The 20,702-nt window shown below is 38.6% G+C and overlaps 1 protein-coding gene across 7 annotated transcripts in view; it reads left to right on the top strand.

Moving 5' to 3' along the window:
• The first annotated feature begins 1,447 nt into the window (after nucleotides 1–1,447).
• Nucleotides 1,448–20,702, top strand: part of FKBP5 (FKBP prolyl isomerase 5) — a 105,159-nt gene continuing 85,904 nt past the window's right edge. For 2 of the 7 annotated variants that reach the window (XM_087438507.1, XM_087438506.1), the window contains exon 1: nucleotides 1,472–1,571. The gene's annotated coding sequence lies outside the window, so the exon portion shown is untranslated. Of the gene's footprint in view, nucleotides 1,572–1,895; nucleotides 2,052–4,565; nucleotides 4,647–20,702 lie in introns of those variants that run through there. The other 5 variants (XM_087438508.1, XM_087438510.1, XM_087438511.1 and 2 more) reach the window with 5 other exon arrangements.

Below are 20,702 nucleotides of genomic sequence, written 5' to 3'. Positions count from 1 at the left end.
TAAGACTTAGCTCTAGTGTCACCCCTTCAATAAAGCCTTCCCTGCCTCTCTCAGGAAGAGCCGATTCCTCCCTCTGTGGAGCCCTCCACTATGCCCTCTGCAGACATCTGTCACAGTCCTCGTAACATGAGGAGCACTGACATGTAATGTGGATGTCACTATCTCTCAGGCGTCAAGGGCTGGGATAATTTCTGCTCACCTCTGTATTCTCTTCACATAGCACAATGCTTAATACTTGCTGTTATTAAGCATAGTAGATGCTTAATCAATTGGTGTTGGTATGCAGAGGCGTTTTAGTCATCTTTCTGAATTAACGCATACATAAGTGGTTTGAGCGACTCTCCCTGGCAGCTGGTAAAAAGGAAAGCTTCTAGGCCCTGAGACAGGGCTCTTGCCCTTGAGGAGGTTTCAGTGTTGGCTCTAGTTGTCTCTTCTGCAGACCCTACCTCTTGAAGGCAGGACTGGTGATTTGTAGAAGAGACTCTTCACCCTAATATAGTGCAGAGAGTAGATTTGGAGCTAGGAAATGTGGCTTATCTGGCTATGAGACATTAGGTTTCCATAGGTAACTATTAAGTCCCATAGCTAACGGACTACAGGCTTCTGTTTCCTCAAAAACGAGGGGATTGAGCTAGGTATTCCCTAAGGCCCAGGTGCAGCTAGCTCAGTCCCCTTATCTGAATCTCTATGGGAGCGATTCAAAGGTGGCCATCTGGTTGGAGAGGCCTGTGCCCCTCTTGAAGCTGAGTTTGCTCAGCAGGCGACCTTTTAGGGGACGGGGGCAGAGAACACACATTTTTCAAGGTCCTCTGCTGTCTCAATCGCCTGGAATCTCATGTTTGAAAGGTAAAAAGCCACGGGAAAGCATATTCTTCCCAGGCTCCCAGTGTCCAGAGAGAAGTGCTCTGTGCTAAATCGGTTCTGAGATGGGATTTTCCCCAGTCTCGACTGGGCATCTTTGACTTCCTGGGGTTGTTTCCTGGGGTTAACCTGACCTGTTTACCTGACACAAACAGCCAAGCCTGCCCCTCTCCATCCTCCCGGCAGGCGGGTGGACCGATAGGAGGTCAGAGCTTTCAGAGAGACGATTCAGATGTGAAGTCAACTAGCTTGTTTAGGTGTTCGTTTCTCTAGAGGTAAGGGACGGTGTGAGGGGGTGCCGGTCGCTTTCCTCCACCCCTCCGCTCCGGCCTCCACAAAGGGCGACGGCCAAACACGTGGGCTGGTGTGGAGAGGCGGAGGTTACACTAAGGCGGAGGTGCAAATGGACGGGGGCGGGACCTCATTTGCATGGACGGCGCGCGGCCACCAATCCGGACAGGCAGAGCGGCAGCCCGCGCGCCTTTTGGGGGCGGACTGACAGCCCCGGGGCCCTATGGAAGGCGGGTCCTGCGGCCGGCGGGGGCGGGCCGGCGCCGGGCGCTGCCCGGGGGATTCGGGCCGGCTCGCGGGCGCTGCCAGTCTCGGGCGGCGGCGTCCGGCGCGCGGGCGGCCTGCTGGGCGGGCTGAGGGGCGAGCGGCTTGCGAGTGAGGCGGAGAGAGACGGAGACGACGGGCGAGCGCGGCGGCAGGTACCGGCGCCATGGCCGCAGGGATGGGGCGGGCGACCGCGGCGCCCCGGGAGCCGAATTCCCTCCGTCGCGGTGCGGCCGCCTCCCCGCTCCCTCACGCGGCTCCCCGGCGCGGGAGCGGCGCGCGCGGCCGGCGGAGCCTCGAGGCCGGCGCGCCGGAGGCCCCCAGCCCCAACGCGGGGCAGGCGCGGGGCCGGGGCTCCTCCGGGAGCCGCTCCCGCCCCGCCGCCTTCCCCTCGGGGAGGCGAGGCCGGTCCCGCCCGCCCGTCCTCACCCGGCTTTTGTTTCCCGCCCGGGGTGACAGGTCCCGGCCCGACTCGCCCGAGGCGGGAGCCGGCGGCGGGACCCGCGGAGAGCTGGGCGGCGCGTGAGCAGCAGCCGGCGCGGGCGGGAGAGCAACTTCGCCTTCCGGGGCCCGGGCGGCGGGCGCAGCGAGCGGGGCGCGATGGAGCCGCGCTCACCTGGCGGGGCCTGTGCAGGGTGAGGATCTCGAAGGGTCCCGCGGCCGGCGCCCCGGCTTTCGCTTTGCGCTCCCCGGGCGGCGGGGGTGGATGCGCGCGGCCCGCCTTCACCTGCCGCCCTGGGACAAGTGAGTGGGAACAGCATCCCGCTCTCGGCCGCTCTTTGAGGGTGCCGGGGCAGCGCTCTTCTGACAGGTGATACTCGAGAGCCAGGTGAAAGCCAGTGAAAAGTTGTTTCAGGGCTCCTTGTCCATTTCCCTCCTGGGGCGTTCTGACGCCTCATTGAGTCTAAAAAGGTGTTCTGGCGACTGTAGAGGCGTCAAACCCAGTATCGATAAAAAGCCATTTGGGGGGTCAGCGTGTGGGTTGCCTTCTTTCGATGCACGAGCCAGGGGGAATCTTGTAGTCTCGTTTAAAAACTCGGGTTCTGCAGTGGTGGCGAAAGCCTGGGAAGGTACAAGTTGTAAATGGAGAATGCAGAAGTCTAGATATCCTCAGTGTGGTTCAGGACAGAGTGTACAGCGTTTGGCCGCCATTCAGTAAATTCTGCATGAAGCAGTTTGAGCTCGTGGTTTTGGATTTACTTTTCAGGAGTGTGTTTTCCAGTGGAATAAGGCTTAGCGTTGAATGGGAGCTTTCTTTGCCTCTGGGAGGGTAGACAGGAGTGTTTATTTTCATTGTCTTCTCATTTTGTTAGATTGTGGACGAGGGAAAAGTGAAGGCATATTTTGGTTAAGTATTTTTGTAGTCTGTGGGAGTTCTGCCGAGCTCCCCCACCAAGAGTTTTTACTTTAGAGAATTATAGTGGCTTTTTCTCTTGGTCTTCCAATCAAAATTCAAGGATAGCCTTGAAGAACTTCTTATTCTTGGGGGAAATTTTTATTTGTCATACTTTCACTTATTTTCTGTCTCCCAGCTGACCTCCGCTTAACAATCTACAATTATGGCCTTGACCAATTTAGGCCCTGACCAGTTTATCAATATGTTTTTTAAAAGTATTTTTTAAATGAGAGTTAATAAGAGTCATCATTTGTGAGAAACACTTGATTTAGCTTACTCGTTTCTTTTCCTATTATGTGTCTCGTTGGATATCTGTATTGGGTATGATTTATACTTGAGATGTTAAGTTTAACTTCTTAAGAACAAAGTTGTAATTTTGATCTAATATGCTACTTTATTAATATTTCATTGAATGGTAATTTTACTTATTTACCTAGCTAATTAGTAACACTATTTAAAGGTGAACTCTTTAACCAATAGGCTAGTTGTGACTATTTGAGATTTAAAAAAAACAGAGATGGTCTTTATAAAATGTTTTATTTCTCTAAAACAACAGGCCTGTATGTTATGAGTTCTTTGTCTTTCTAACTTTTAACAAAACAAGTATGTTTCTGAATCTTTTTTTCAGTTATGGGAATTTTGGGTTAATTTATTTTTTAAAACATAATTTTAACCAGTTCAACATGAAAAACTTAAAATATTGGATTCGGCAGCTAGTTAAATCTTCAATTTTCAGTTTATTCTTGGATTGGAAAAGAATGCATATTATGGGCTAGTTTCCTAAAATGTTTCTTAGTTTAGAACAAATTAGTCTAGAGAAGAAAGAACATCCTCTTTCTATAGCTGTAGAAGAGGTTATTGCTATTAAAAAGCTGTATTGGCTTTTTGATGCTTAGTGAGGGTAGATTGGTTGAACAGTGACTCGTCCTCGTGTAGAATGGGTTTATTCTATATAAATAGTTGTAAGCAATCTTATAAGAGTGGAGCTCTCATTGTTTTGGATGATTTATATAATTGCACTTTAAAGTGTATAGGAATATATTAGTTTAGCTACTGTGTGTAATTAGACGTTTTATAATCTTTATCCTATGATAATGCTTAAATATACTACATATCATAAATTAAAGTTATATTTCATAGTTTTATTTGCACAAAAGCATGTTTTAGGAGCTTTAACTATAAAAGTGCCTTTTAATTAAAAGCCCGTTTTCAAATTCAATTTTTAGATATTTTAATTACTAATTTTTTGTCCACTTTAATTTGTGGTAGACCATATCATAAAATTATCAACCACATTTCAGTTTCAAAATTAAGCATAAGTTGAATTCTTCTACACAATAAACAATGGGAGCGTTTTTAAGTCAGTTACTCTCAGGCGTGGCTCCTTTTGAGTTTGGGGATGGGCAAATATTTTTGAATGAATAAAGCCACAAAAAACAAGGACCTATATTAAAACAGCCAAATTTGAGAATAAATCAAATGACACTGTTAGACATTAATAATACTTTATAACAGTAATATGCATGTTATACCTGGCATTAAGAATATCCTCTATAAGCCTTTACTATAATTTTTCACAATTCCTAAAGAAGAATCTATGTTGTACATATTTTGGCACGCTTAATTCTGTAATTATTTAATGCTGAACAATTAAATATGTACATTTCTAATGCTGAAACTATTTGAACTTTCTAACCTAGCTGATTAATTAGATTGTTTTTTCATTACTTTACATTTCTGAATTTTTTTGCAGTGCATTTTTACCTTCTGACATATGTCCCCAAAAGTGTAAAGAAAATTAAATCTACGTGCATCAGGGACTGGGTGGACGTTGGTATGTAAATCACGTAACTATTGATTTAAAAAACGTAGCCATTTAAGCGTGATATAATTTGCAAATAAGATGTTTATTTATTGTATAAAAGTTCTGCCAAATGAGATAGGTTAAAATAATTTATAGTAGGGCCATATATACCCTTGTGACTATAGTCTTTGTAGCTAACAGGTTACTAAGGGTATTTTAGCAATATTTGAAACACTAAAATTCAAGTACTCAAAATAATTTGCACCTCGTAGTTTATTGTGATGAGACTTGACCTGCACTCGGCTGAAACTTAAACATGTAAAACTGTAATCCTTAAAAGGGGCAAGTTCATTTTATGCTAAATTTAGAATTTACTTCTAGTCTTTTGGAAAATGTTTGGTTAATGAGAGTGAAGGACCACCAGAGGGAGTGTGGGGTCTGTTTGTTGTACCCGTTTTCTGCCCTTGGTCTGGAAGAAAAAGATTTTAAAAATAAGAATAAACTTTTATTTTAGTTCTCTAAAACAGTCAGACAAAAGATATTGAAAGTTGGGGATTGTAGCTGTTTGGAGCTGCTGTCATTTTTGTAACACTCAAGGCTGTTTTCTTTTAGAAAAAGGTACAATTTTTAGAAAAAGTAAAATGATGTATTTTCAGAGTGAAATAATGGATTTTTAAGTAAACAGTTACACATCTGTGAAAGTTAGGGAACATCCAGATGCTAGGAATGTTTTTTAAGATTAAAAATGTAGTACATTTGAATTGTATGCTTTTGAAATTGCTCATTTTTTGGAAGGAGGAATAAAAGATGAAGAAAGATCAAAGACCAGAAGAGGGTTGTTTTTTCCCTTTTTTAGTTGCAGACTCTTCCTGAAAGCAGGCAATAGTAAATTTCTAGAACCGTTTGTAGCATTCTGTCTCAATCTTGGCAATTTATAGATGATGTTAAATGAGGAACCACTCTTAGTCTCCTGAAAATGATCATCTGATTATCAAAAGCAGGGTTGGGAATTTCAATTTGATTTCTTCAAAATCAGATTTGTATGTATTTTCTTAATGTCCCTAAACTCTGAAAATTAAAGAACCTCCTCTGCTGTCAGCTGAAAATTACACAGTGGAATTTGAAAGTCAGAATGCCTCTATCACAGACAATGCTGCAGTAAGTTACCTTTTGGAGTGGAGAAAACATCCTAGAGATTGAGTGCTTTTCAGAATGTATTCTGAATGAAGAGGGAGTGGTCTTTACTACCCAATGGAATTATTTCCATGTTTAACTTTTTAAAAAAAGCAAGACAAAAAAATAAAATCTTGTGATCTTAACACATATTTTGAGTTTTGCCCCTATCATAAAAATCGTTACGTGGTGGATGGCAACATTTAATGCTTTGAAATTCTAGTTTAGAAAGGGGATTTGTTATGAGAAGAAAGTATTTCCTTGAAGCAGGACAGAGTAGCTTACGTGGAGAGAAGTTTATTTCTCTCTTGGATTATTCTTAGGTTAAGACATAATACTAAGACAAATTGAGATGGTCATCTTTCCCATCTTAGATTTATTTTCACTATGAACTTTATAAGTTCTTTTAAAATATCTTTATTGGTCCTAGGTGGACTTCTCAGAATCTGTTTACTTATATATCTATATACATACCCACCACACACAAGTAGATAAAATATCTATATTATATTTTTTGCAATATATATGTATAACTGTATATATTTGCTTTATATATGTGCATATATAAATCAACCCATCTATCTGTCTATATGATATGACTTCCCAGGCTTATTTATATGTGAAACCCTTTTTTTTTGTTTTTGAGGAAGATTAGCCCTGAGCTAACATCTGTTGCTAATCCTCCTCTTTTTTGCTGAGGAAGATTGGCCCTAGGCTAACATCTGTGCATATCTTCCTCTACTTTATATGGGACACCGCCACAGCATGGCTTTTGATACATGGTGCGTAGGTCTGCGCCTGGGATCCGAACCTGAACCCCAGGCCACTGAAGCAGAGCGCATGAACTTAACCGCCACGCCTCTGAGCCGGCCCCAGTGAAACCCTTTTTTAAAAAAAATGAAATCTTGCTGCATCAAGAGGAGTAAAGTACATGTTCACAAAAAGACTGATACAAAATGTTCATAGCAGCTTTTCTCACAAGAGGAATGAACTACTGATTCAGACAACAACATAGATGAATCTCAGAAATATTCAGAGCAGGAGAAGCCAGACACAAATATGTACTATATGATGCTATTTATAAGAAATACAAGAACAGGCCAAACTTAGGTATGGTGAGAGAAATCAGGACAGTGGTTTCTGGGTACAGGCTGTAGTTGAGTGTAAAGGGGCAAAAGGGAACTTTTTAGGGTGATGGAAGTATTCTTTGGCTTGATTTGGCTGATGGTAATTCCAATGTACACTTTTTGGGTAACTTTTTATTTTCATATAATTTTTAACTTAAGGAAAAGTTGCAAGACTAGTACGAGGAACTTGCAGATTGACCAATTGTTGGTGTATACATTCGCTCAAACTTATTGAGCTGAATACTTAAGATCTGTGCATTTTACAGTATGTAAATTTTACTTTAATAAAAAAGCTACAAAAATTTGTTGAAGATGAGAATGATCTTGTTATCTGCAAAAGTGAAATACCTTGATTTGGAATTAAGCACTGCTTTAGTAATGATGTAGAAAAAGAGAATCACTGACAGTCTTTTATCTGTACATGTATGTATGTTTTTATGCTGCTTCTCTCTGAAGTTTCATGATGACGTATTTCTGTTAGAAAAAACAAGATCTGGAAAATGATTTAAGGCAGAACTACCAGTGAGGAGACCCGAGTTTATTTTGTTATCCTGTGCACGTCACCTAGGGAATGAGACTGATACCTAGCAATTGCTTTCTGGGAATCAAAGGTGGTGATTATTCCTCTTAAAAGAGTTGCACCCGGGGGGCCAGCCCGGTGGTGTGGTGGTTAAGTTCCTGCGTTCCGCTGTGGCCTGGGTTTCGCAGGTTAGGATCCTGGGTGCGGACCTACGCACCACTCATCAAGCCGTGCTATGGCAGGCGTCCCACATATAAAGTAGAGGAACATGGACACGGATATTAGCTTAGGGCCAATCTTCCTCAGCAAAAAGAGGAGTATTGGCAACAGATGTTAGCTCGGGGCTAATTTTCCTCACACACACACAAAAAAAGTTGCACACCTGTAGTGTGCTAGGCTTTGTACAGACATGTACAGTCTTTACTGTCCTGGAGCTTACCAGATGAAGAGGAGGCAAACAAATCTGGTTGTCGTTTTTGGGTGGTGCTGTTTATCTTAGGGAGGAAAGATTGGCGCTTGTAAACCCTATAAACTGTTCTGGATCATCAGTAAGCGGTAAATCTAAGTGGTGAATTTGGTGCTCTCTGTTAGTTTTAGTGCTGCCATAGTCTCAATAGAGTGATTTGATTTAAATTAAATCTATTTAAATCATAGCTTAAATTATGATAATTATTTAAAATGTTCAACTTTTTCTCTACTTATTATTTTGTATAATTTTAAATATGTGTTCTTTACAATTTAGGATTAGGTATAGTTTATGGATATTGGTTCATTTTTTTTAACTTTTTTTTTTTGCATCTGTATAAGAAAGTTGTTTATTTGGTTATTTACTAGAGTGGAAGATGTATGAAGTAACAGGATTAGCCAGCAGGTTCAACAAATTAATCATTGATACTGGGGAAAACATTTATTTGCCTTTACTAAACAAAACCATACATTTATATGGCCTATATATTTTTCTTCAGCAAAAATGTGAGTTCACTGAAGAGAAAAATGACAAATGTCCAGAATCAACCAATGTGGATAAAGGAACTAACTTTCTCCATTTAATGAACATATTCATGTTCCTCTGAAATGACAGACTGGGCCTTTTCTCCCTTTCATACACACTAAATTTCATCAGTCTATCGAGAATGAATAAAACATTATTTGAAAAGTCTTTATCTGCTAGAATTTTGTTTTGAGTTGTCAAGCCTTAACTGCAGACAGAATTTTTAAAATATCTGTAGGTAGCCTTTTTTAGACTTTATATTATGAAAGTTTCAAGCAGACACAGAACTAGAGAGAATAGTATAACAAACCTCCAAGTACCTAATTCTCCAGATTTATTAATTATCAACATTTTGGTTAATGTGCTTTTAAAACTGTTAAATTCTCACAAATATTGTAAAATAGTAGTATTGGTGCACTAGATTTTTCTCTCAGTTTTTATCAGAAGTTTTGTTATAAATAGAGAAACCTAAACAGCAGTGTGTTTTAGCTCAGAGACTTGACTTTGGATGTCTGGTAATTATGAAACTATTTTTATTCCTAGCTCCTTTTTGTCAGTTCACAGCCTGGAAAAGAAAGATTAATTTTTTAGCTTTTCATTTAGAATAAATTAGTCCAAATATTCTGTATCTGTAGAATAAGGTGCTGTTCATCTGGAAAGTTAGGTGATCTTCAGAGTGTAGTATTTGAGGAATGCTGTTGTCTAAATGTTTTTCTGTTACTTTCTCTTTCTCTGAAAACTCAATCGTTGCTGTGCTTTTTAGGCCCCAAATCTATATCTTCTTTCTAAGCTTGAGGCCTTCCAAACTTCAGGCCCCAATTTTTACCTATGTCTTGAAACTAAGTGTGTTTAAATGCCGTCTCTGTAGCAACTGCACACCAGCCTCCGCTCCCTGCACTCCCAGCCAGAATGCTTCTCGTCCTGACTTTCTTCATTAGCTGTTCATGACACCATTATTCTTACTGGTCATTTTTGACTCTTCCTGTACTTTTTAAGTTCAGTGAGTCACGAAATCACTTTGTTTCTAACTTCATAATGTCTCTTTTTAGCCTTTTCATTTCCACTACATTCGTCCTAATTTAGCTAACATGTTAAAGCAGGAAGTTATCCCTAATCTGTAATGAACTTTATATGTATCAAAATTAAGATATGTTCCTGAAGTAGAATAGGGCATTTTCTTCCATTCCAGAGAAGGTTTTAGTCAGCCTTACAGGCAAACACAAAATTTTTAAGGAGTAGGTAATCATATTTAAACCAAGATGATATAGATGATTTCCAGATCACTCAGCTCACATAACCTGGTGAATGGTGGCTGGTAGCGCCCACAGTTTATCAAGGGATGTAAGCAGCAGACTTTCTGAGACTGCAGAAATGGCCCAGGACGAGTTCCTTCCAGCTCAGAATATCTGCAAGTGCTTTGCAGCAGGGGAAATACTGAGGGTATGTAACACATTTTCAGGACTTCCTAGTTGTGTTTTATGGCTAAAAATACAGGTCTCTGGGTTTACCTGAGAACTCTTCTATCCGTTGTCCCATATTTCCTGGCCAAGATAGTTTCCATCAAAAAGCCATATTGCCGAAAGTGACGTAATACTCTATCCGTTATGCCACAAGTGACGTGATATTCTATCTCATTACTTTCTCCTCTCTTTACGGGCTCTTGGAATTGATGTTTGTCAGAAAGATAGGAGCCTGGGGTTAGTTGGGAGGATATAAAATAGAAACGGGAAAATAAGTGATATCTGTTGTGCTTCCCACCAGCAGTCATCCAGCCTCCAGGGGGCTTGGGCCTGACTCCTTTCCGGATGGATTGTAGCTTATCAACTTGGCTTGCTTTTGGTCAGCTTATGGAGATGTTTCTTCTTTCTGCTCTTCTGGGAAATGTTTGAATTTCCTCCTGGTAGGAACCAAGACCTAATTTAAGATTACTGACTTGAGGGATAAGAGAATGAAATTCTATATTGCTTTAGATAATCCTGAATATCTGATTATTTTCTTCTCCAGGAATTAAGAATAACATGGAGATTCTGAGATGCTTATGCAGAAATTAATTTAATGGTTATTAAGAGTGGAAAATGGAGAAGAAAAATACACTATTTCTAGAAAGCCTACTGTGATAGGAATAGACATTGGGATGAGTTCAGGGGTGTGGCTACTAAGCAGCTATATGATCTTGGGCAAGTTAAAGTTACTTAACCTCTCTGAGCCTTATTTTAATTGTAAAATGAGTAGGTTTGGTTAGATAGTGTCTTATGGTCTCTTTGCAGCTCTGAAATTTTAAAATGAGTGGTCTTTCAGGAAAAAAAACTCCTTATTTATATACTGTTCCTAGTTAATGATTTTCCAGTGGCTGTTTCGCATACATATTTTTCTGTTTCCATTAGAGGTTAGGAAAAGAAATAATTAAAGGGAGTCAGTATTCCGTTCAGTATTCACAGTAATCCAGTATTCTAAAATGGATTAGATTTTTGTGTTTTCATTTATCTACGTCTCGCTACTGGATTTATTCTGGACTCTTTCATCTTCTGCTTGTGTCCGCTTTCCTGTTTTTCTCGCTTTTTCATATCATCTTGGCTTTACAGTGTGGCTTTCATATCCCTCTTTCTGCTGCTTCTCCCTGCTACTGCTTTTTTCTAGTTATCCTTCATTGCCCCTATTTCATTATGGGCATGGAATTTGTTAAATAGACCCTTGAGTCTGAGCTATCACTAAATTAAATTTAGATGTCCTGATGGTCTTAGGATTAACGAGACCCTTCTACTCTTTAATACAGAAACTAGAGAGATGAGTCCTAAAGTAAAGGAAGTAGGGGAGCCTGAAGGGAGAAGGAATGGTGTAGGAGAGAGTTTCTATGGATGATGATTATTATTTTTTTTGGTGTGGAAGGTTAACCCTGAGCTAACATCTGTTGCCAATCCTCCTCTTTTTGATGAGGAAGGTTGGCCCTGGGCTAACATCCATGCCCATCTTCCTCTACTTTATATGGGACGCCGCCACAGCATGGCTGGACAAGTGTTGTGCAGGTCAGCCCTGGGGATCCAAACCTGCGAGCCCCGGGCCACCGAAGTGGAGCGTGTGAACTTAACCACTATGCCACTGGGCCAGCCGTTCCATAGATTATTTTGATATTTTGGTTTAAAATATAAATTAAAATCTTTCTTAAGTTTTGGTGAGGGTAACTCTGCCAGTGATATCAAAGTTTAGTCCTGAAGTCTTAATGGACTGTGAGCTTCTTGAGAGCAGTAGCTATACCTCTAATTCTGAATCCTTAGTGTTCAGCCTAGTGCTGCAGAGTAAGTGCAAGTTGAACTGAATTGTTAGGGCTGATTCTTTCTTCAAGGTGTTTGTGATGGGCTGGAGTTTAAAAGTATGGTATAGACTCTTAAGGAAGACTATTACTACTACTTTGTGATATTGGACAAGATATTTAGCTTCTCTAAGCCTCAGTTTCCTCATCTATAGTATTGGGGAGGAGCAGTAGTAATACCTACTTCAGGGTTGTTGTGAGGATTAAATGAGACAATACATATAAAGCACTTAGCTCAGAGCCTGGTATATGTCTTCACTAAATATTAAGCACTATTATAGTTTCATTAATAAGCACTTTTGTGTTCCAGATATTAAGTTCTGTTAGGTGCTAAGTAGCATTGTTACAGAATAAATAAGACAAGATCCTGTTCTTAGAAAAGATAGAACATATGCACAAAAGATGAATAACAACCTAGGTCCCGTGGTAAGTGGCAAATGAGTAGTTTACTTAAGGACTCAAGAGGCAGGAATAATTGCTAAGCAGATGAGAACTTCAGGAAGGTGAGAGAACGTGACCTGAGCTTTGAAGGACTAGTTAGCAAGTTAAGAGGACAGGCTCCTTGGAGCCAGACTGCCTGTGTTGGAATCCTACCTCTGCTCCTGTGCAATCTTAAGCAAGTTACTTAACCTCCCTCCTGGGATTGTTGAGAGATTTAAATTAGTTAATACATGTCAAGCACTTAGAACAGTGCCTCAAACATAGTTGGAGCATGATAAATTATTGTTAAAAGTTGAGAGAAGGGAGAATGCATTTCAGGTAGAACATTGAGTGTAATGAAGGGATGGTATCCTAGGTTTGTTTGAAATGTTGAAACCAAATTGGCTGGAGGGAATAACCTGTTGGAAAATAGTGGATGATTATGCCAGGGCAGAATTATAAAGGATTAAGCCAGGGAGTATGACATCTTTTCCGTATGTACTGAGGGAACTTGGGGAGATTTGTTGGGTTATTTGTGAAACATTCTTGTGTGTTATAGAACATTTCTAAGTCTGTATCTCTAGGATTTCCCGCCATCTTTCCTGATTTCAATATAACTGAAACTTCTATTCAAACTGATTTTGACAATGAAGCTCAGGATCTTCCATGCCTCTTTAATTTGTCCATTTTTTTTTATAAACGTGTTTTTGGCTAACTTTCTCTTTTTCTCGCCATATTCTAGTTGTTTACATAATCCTTATTCCTTTTCTCCAAAGTTTAGTGGATTTCTGCTACTGTTTTCCTCTGTCCTCAAAAACCCCAGTCCAGATCCTAAATCACTAAAGCCATAAAGTAGAAAGGGCCAGGAAGAGGGAGAAAGGGAGAGGAGGGGAAGGAAATATCCTCTAGACCAGCCATCTTGTTTTTAGAAGACTTTGAGATCCAGAGGAAGAAAGTCACATGCTCAAGATCCACCGCTAATTAATGAGCAGGGCTTTACCTTTCCAAGCTAAACTAGGGCTGTTTTTTACTGTTATCCTAGTGTAATTCTCAACCATCTGGGTGGGAATGACGGTAGTACTATCAATAATTTTTCTACTACAGCTATTAAACACTGAGATAAAAAATAATTTTATTACCAGGAATAGTGTGATAATAATTCACCCTTCTTAATGAGAAGCCCATGATTACATTTCTTGGACAAGCATTACTATTCTTACAGTAATGTTTAAAACCAAGACTCCAAAATCTGCTTTAAGAAGAAAAGGGTTTCTTTCTTTCATTTTTATTTTTTATTTATTTATTTTTTTTTGAGGAAGATCAGCCCTGAGCTAACATCCACGTTAATCCGCCTCTTTTTGCTGAGGAAGACTGGCCCTGGGCTAACATCTGTGGCCATCTTCCTCCACTTTATATGGGATGCCGCCACAGCACGGCTTGACAAGTGGTGCATCAGTGCGCACCCGGGATCCGAACCCGGGCCGCCAGCAGCAGAGCGCGCGCACTTAACTGCTACGCCATGGGGCCAGTCCCTTTCATTTTTAGAGTTGTAAATTGTAGATATAATAGTGTCGTAAACATAAATCGCATTCTCAAATAAAAGAGGACTTGTTTGTCATGGTGAAACGGAGGTTCTTTACAGAGTGATTGATAGGACAGTAAGGTTAGCATGAAAAGGTGGGAGCCATTGTGCTTTCACAGCACAGCCCCTGACCCTCTACTTCCATGATGACAGGAGTCTCTAAGTTTGCGTCTTCTTCAGTCTCGTACATTTAAGTATAGGCCACACCTAATGGTGAGAAACGTACTCAAGCGCTCTTTTCTTCTACACTGTTTTCCTACCTAGATACAGTGTGATAGAATATCTATAGAGCCCTAAGCTTAGTCTCTGGCCACCCTAGTTGTTCAATAAATACTCCCTTCCCTTTTTACAGAGCAGGTAATTTTTCTCTATATAAATAATGTCAGTTCCTAATCACCAAATCACTATCATACCACTTTTCTTCCCTTGAAATGTATTGTTTTAACTTTGGCAAGATGCCCTCCCTGCATTTCGAAAATTTGTGTGGTGCACAAATAGTTTTTAGTCACTTTAAGCATAATTTTAGCATGAAATCATTTTCCAAATGGTAGCCTTTTCTTCTATATTCTTTCCCATGTTTAAAGAAAGAAAAAGTGGCATGGGTTACATAAAGATGCTTTGTATCAGATCACTTATTTATATTTCCCATGGTTTGGTTTCTTTTTCTTGTCTTCATTTTTCTGAAGGGAGAAGGGGATTTTTTTTTTCTTCCTCATAATCTGCGACTTGTTTTGTATTTGGATGATTACTCTTTTTTTTTTTTTTTAAAGATTTTATTTATTTTATTTTTTCCCCCCAAAGCCCCAGTGGATAGTTGTGTGTCGTAGCTGCACATCCTTCTAGTTGCTGCATGTGGGACTCGGCCTCAGGATGAACGGAGAAGTGGTGCCTCGATGCGCACCCGGGATCCGAACCCGGGCCGCCAGCATCGCAGCGCGCGCACTTAACCACCAAGCCACAGGGCCGGCCCGTGGATGATTACTCTTGAGAACAAATTTTATCTTCTATTTATGCTATTAGGAGGGAAGAGAAATGCTTCAAAATTAGATTTTGGATTTTTTTTTGAGAGCTGAATTTGTGTGTGTGTGTATAGGTTTTTCTTAGCCCCTTTCTTCATATAATATGTAGGATTTTCTGTTTCTGTTTTTAAATTGTTTGCTTATGTCAAATTGTGTTGTTTGAAAAAATTCTGTTAAACTATATGTTTATGAGTGGTTGCTAGCTTTTCTAAATTTATATAGTAATGAATTTTGCTGTTAACTTCATTCTTAGAATTTTTTTGTAATTTAACTTCTTTAGGTATAAGCCCTGCAATTCTTACACGTTGAGAGAAAAGGGACAATTGGTTTTTGTCACTTTCATTATATAAATTATTTGGCTATCTTCTCTGGTTTATTATCGTTTTCTGTTTTTTATTTGTGGCTCCTAAAAGTGGAGACAGTTTAACATGTTATGCATTCTTATAGACTGTAGTCTTTGTTATAAAATGTATTCATTTACTTTTCCATTTTTAATATGACTGTATTCCAGATTTTCTTTGTTTAATTCATGATATAGTTTTGTTTAGTTTTTGGCTAGATTTGTCAATTTGGGTTGTAGTTTCTTTTCATCATCATATTGTTTTTGTTCATTTTATTAATATCTCCTTTTATCTCCATTGAACAAACTTTTGGTATTACCATATGCTGAACATTTTCACGTGTGTGTGTGTAATTTCTAAAGAAGTGTGACTGAGTTTCTCTCTTTTTTTAAGATTCCTAAACCATTTAAGTGTTTTTATACCTATTGTCTATTTTGCACCTAAGAATGCTAACAGTATATAAGATTTTAATAGTTTATGTGAGTTAATTTTTTATGACAGTTATCTAGCTTTGCCAGACCAATTTTGTTAGTAAATTAAAAACATTTAAAAATTACTAACCCTCCTAATCTAGTGTCCCTAATTTAGTAATTTGTTTTGATCCTTGTGTCATTTTATCGCTATTTTAAAACTTGCCAATGGCTTTTCTAAAAGTGAATCATGAATTATGTGAAATAATTAACTTTAAAAGAGGAAAATAAAGATACATTTTTGAACCTACATTTTATGTCAGTTGGGTTAACAGATTATTCGGTAATGTGAAGATATAATCTTTTAAATTAAATTTCTTTATATTAATCTAGTCATTGAAAGGACTTGATTGTAATTAAAACAAAAAAGGTAAGGACCATTAAAAACAAAGTCAGAAAACAAGCATAAATCACGTGAGAAATAATGAGCAGGATGAGGGAGTGGGAAGAAATCTTTAATCTGAGGCAAGATAGCTTCTGTATTTGAACATTAAATTTAGCTCTGAGCATCCTGGCAAGCAAGAGAAAAAAGGAAACAGGACGGGTTTCTTTGTTATTGTCTGATAAAGAAAGCTTATCGGTTTTTCAGGAGAGAAACTTTTTCTGAGTTCTAAGTTATAAAAGGAGTTTATGTGAATTCTTATATAAGGAATATAATTTATTATTATATTTTGGAAATTTTATAATATAATTTACAATTTCCATTTTTATAAATTATTAAACTCTTGCTGTTCCTGTGTTAGCTGCTGTGTACCATTTATATGCAATGTAGTTATATTTGGTCATATTAAGTTCATGTCCACTGTTGTCAGAAGTGGAAATACTATGGCTGGGGTGTGTTTATATGTTGCCTCTAGAGTTATAGCCATTGACGAACAGGAAACTGAAAGCTAAAAGTTCAGGAAATGTGTTGTATTTAGACTTTGTGGAAAAAATGTATATGATACTTAACTACTGAAATCCATGGCCATTTGAAGACTGAAAAATTAGTGTATGCATTTAATTACAGATGAATATTACGGATTCTTATAACAATGCTGTTAGATGCTTAAATATGATAATAGATACAGTATGTGCATTGTAGGCCAGGAAAATTGTGCAATGCTAGAAAAAAAATGCAACCGATTATTATATGTGTTCAGCTATATGCTTTCAAGAAATAAAACAGCTGGCACATCCGTCGAATTCTTCAAGGATGTCTTATTTTCACAGAATTACAGTTTTGGTTTTAGTTTAGTTCCAGGGAAGGGGAGGTTTCTGTTTTACAAGACAGCTCGTTTTACTCTTAGGAAGTTCTGATGGTTAAGTTTTATTTTCTCATATTGAATTGAGCTTTGTTTCTCTGTAATTTATTAATATACTCTGTAGTTTTCTTAGTGTTGAAAATAAAATGATTGATCACAATTATTTGAAAAGTTAAATGTATCTCAAGTATTTTTTTTTAAGATATTGTGGCATTTTCGGTGCCTCATAAAATACTACCTGCAGGAGTCTTGATTTTTGAAGTTATTAAAAAATTTTCTGTCGGAGTGGATGTGATTAATGTATATGCCTGGTAACCTGTATTTTCTTATTGTTTCTATACTTAGCTGTTTTAACAGGATGTGATTTATATGGATTCAACATTTTCATTCTTTGAGATAAGTTTTAATAGCTTCTTAGAAATGGAAATTTTCTAATATTGTATTTTTGTTGCCATTCCATTGTTGTATATTTCAACAAAAGAGGTAACATCACTATTTCACTGCCACATTAGGTGAAAATTCTATTCACTAAAAAGTTCTTTTTAGGAATTTTAGCTGCATTATATGTCAGTAATTATAATCATTTTAATAGCCTCATTAAAATTAGTGTCTTTTCAGGATTGATTTTGGTTTGGATCTGTTAGGGTCATGTGTTCACCTCTGAACTATTATGGTGGCCAAGGGGACAGAAAGCGCCCACTGGCGAAGATCAGGGATGGGTCCATCCCAAGAAGTGAGGAGTAGTGGTTCCTCAGCAGGTAGTCCCAGAATGCTGTTGCCAGCAGAAGCGAGAATGGGCTTTGGGCTGACAAAACAAGGAGTCTCAACAAGCCCAGACCATAAAGGGCCTGGTATAGTGGTATAAGGAGCTGATCTGTTGTTGCAATAGAGGGTTCTTTTCAAGAACAACTTCTGCTTTGTTCTTACTATGTAGTTCATGTTCACTGTACAAAAATTTAGTAAACACAGACACACACATATATCAGTGAAGAAAATTAAAGGAAATTTAAAAAATTTCCTATAACATTTTTTTCCCCTCTTTGAATGTTCTTAGTTAATTTCCCTTAAGCTTCATTTAACATCTAGGTTACTTCTTTTTTTTTTTTTTTTTAAAGATTTTATTTATTTTATTTTTTTTCCCCCCAAAGCCCCAGTGGATAGTTGTATGTCGTAGCTGCACATCCTTCTAGTTGCTGTATGCGGGACTCGGCCTCAGGATGAACGGAGAAGTGGTGCCTCGATGCGCACCCGGGATCCGAACCCGGGCCACCAGCATCGCAGCGCGCGCACTTAACCACCAAGCCACAGGGCCGGCCCTAGGTTACTTCTTATTTATCTGAAAGGGTGCTTATTGAACTGTTCTTTCTACAAATTGTGCTTCTAGTAACTTTTAAAATTAATTATGAAGGAAATAGGAGTTAATTTTTAAAGGCTTTGTTTTTGTTTTATATAATTATTCTATTAATTTGTATCTATTTTATGGGAAACTATAGGCATAATAGGCATAATGAGAACACACACCTGGAAGTCAGAGTGGTTCTTACAGGGGAAACAGGAAAAATGGAGACCAAAAGCCCTTTTGGTAAGCTCTTTAGAGCAGAGTCTAGGTCCTTCTTGTTTACCATTATGTCAGTGTAATCAGGCACAATGCCTGACACATAATAAGTGGTCCATAAATACTTGTTGAATGAATGGATGAGTTTCTCATTAAGCATTTTGAGTAGCTCATATTTTCTGCACTGTGGATAATCAAGATCAATTATATTCATCCAAGGTTAAGAGCCTTTGCTATGCTTAGCCTTTTCTTTCTTTTCTTTATGAAAATTTAATAAACTGATTATTTTTTAGGAAGATATATATATGTACGTACACACACACACCAAAAAGTGAAAATCCTTTGTTTCATCCCTGAATCCCTTCAGAATTAGCTACTATTAGTGGTTTGTTATATTTCTTTCTAGATATTTTCTTGCATTTACAAATGTATGTGTGTTTTCTTTACACAAATAGATGATCATGTACATTCTGTTTTTTTTTCTTAAAGATTTTATTTATTTATTTTTCCCCCCAAAGCCCCAGCAGATTGTTGTATGTCATAGCTGCACATCCTTCCAGTTGCTGTATGTGGGACGCAGCCTCAGCATGGCCGGAGAAGCGGTGCGTCGGTGCGTGCCTGGGATCCGAACCCGGGCCGCCAGTAGCGGAGCACGCGCACTTAACCGCTGAGCCACGGGGCCGGCCCTACATTCTGTTTTATAACTTGCTTTTTTTCTCCTTCATGCCATTCTTAAACATCTTTCCATATCAATTCATATACAGCTCCTTCTTTATTTTTAATTGCTGTGTAATATTCTGTTGTGGAGATGTATAATAGTAAGGAAATTCCAGTTGTGTCCCATTTTTTTTAACTGTTACAACAATGTTTAATACTCTTCTGCATATAACTTTGCTTGCTTCTCTGACAATATCTCCAGGTGATTTCCTGGAAGTGGTATTGCTAGGCTAAAGGATACTTGAACTTAAACTTTTTATAGATATTGGCAGATTCACTCTTCAAAATATTTTACCACTTTATACTCTCATTGAGGATATAAGGTGTTATTTTCTGATAACTGTACACACTTTCATTTTGTGGATTAGAAGTGTTCAACTTTTGAAATTGAATCCTTCTCATGGTAATTTGAGCTGTTCAGAAGATGATAGATTAAGGAATATATTTATTCCTGTTGTCTCATGTGATATATTCCTATGGTCTCATGTAGTTAGCTGAAGTCAAGTGGAAGATGGTGGACTATATTCTCTACAGACCCATAGTGTGCTTTGCACTGATTCAGATATGGAAGATCAAGATGTTGGTTTTCTAGGGTTTTGTCCCCTTAGAATGTTTAAGATAAATATTTACTAGTAACAATCTCGAGGGGTAGAAGCCCCTGAGTTCTGGTTTGAGAAGTTTGGATTTGTTGTCCTGGGAAACTATTTGAAATCCTTGAATTGGGGCGTGTACTGTATGAGAGAATTTTTTCTGGCAGCTTGTATAGAATGAATGGAAGTGAGTGAGTAGGCTGGAAGGAGGCCAGTCAGCTAGAGAATTGTGATAATTCAAGAAGGAAATGAAGAAAACCTAGAATTTGGTGATAGCTATGGAATTGGAAAGTGAGATAGTAGGAAACACAATGAACAGTTGGCAGGTCCTGTTGACTAAATGGAGAAAAATTATGTTAAAATCGTAATCCTAGAAGAAAAGCCAGATAATACAGATAATGAAGTAAATAGAGAAGGGGCCAATTTTGAAAAAGTTCATTTTCTATAAAAATGTAGAAATATAAAAGAGTCCTGAAGTATCTGTAGTTAGGCAATTAGAGAGAGATCAAAAACTGGAGAAGGGAAGAAGGAGTTATAACTAGGTTTGGGAGTTATCCTAATAGAGGTGGTAGTTGAAATTAAGAGTGGCTAAGTTCTGGTATGAAGTGATTGACATGGGAAAAACTGTTGATTGAGAACTACATTTTGAAAAGGGGTACTCTTGGTAATGGGAGGTGGGATGACAAAATAATCAGGGAAAGAAGAAAATAATCTGAGGAGTAGAAAAGAATCAGGAGAAATGTTACTTTCATTCTTTTACTCTACATATGATTTACTGGATGTTTTCCAGGTAGGTACCACATTCTTCCTTTGGTAGTACTACCTCAGAAGATTTTGATGGTTATGTTAAAGGTGGAGTTAATTTTCTTCCTGAAGTTGAATATTATACTTGACAAAAGGTCTTGAAAAAGTAGCTTTGGTGTCATATGCTAAGTTCATTCTAGTTTCATAGAATCTTTTCATCTTGTTTTAATATATGTGGGTCTTAAACAAGAAAAAATACAGCTTTTTGTTGGATAGATAAAAGTCC

The sequence above is a fragment of the Ceratotherium simum genome, chromosome 13 (assembly GCF_057802395.1).
Source record: "Ceratotherium simum simum isolate JZ-2026a chromosome 13, ASM5780239v1, whole genome shotgun sequence".
NCBI classification, from domain to species: domain Eukaryota; kingdom Metazoa; phylum Chordata; class Mammalia; order Perissodactyla; family Rhinocerotidae; genus Ceratotherium; species Ceratotherium simum.
Note: the sequence above shows the minus strand (reverse complement) of the source record. Positions and strands in the feature narration are given on the sequence as shown.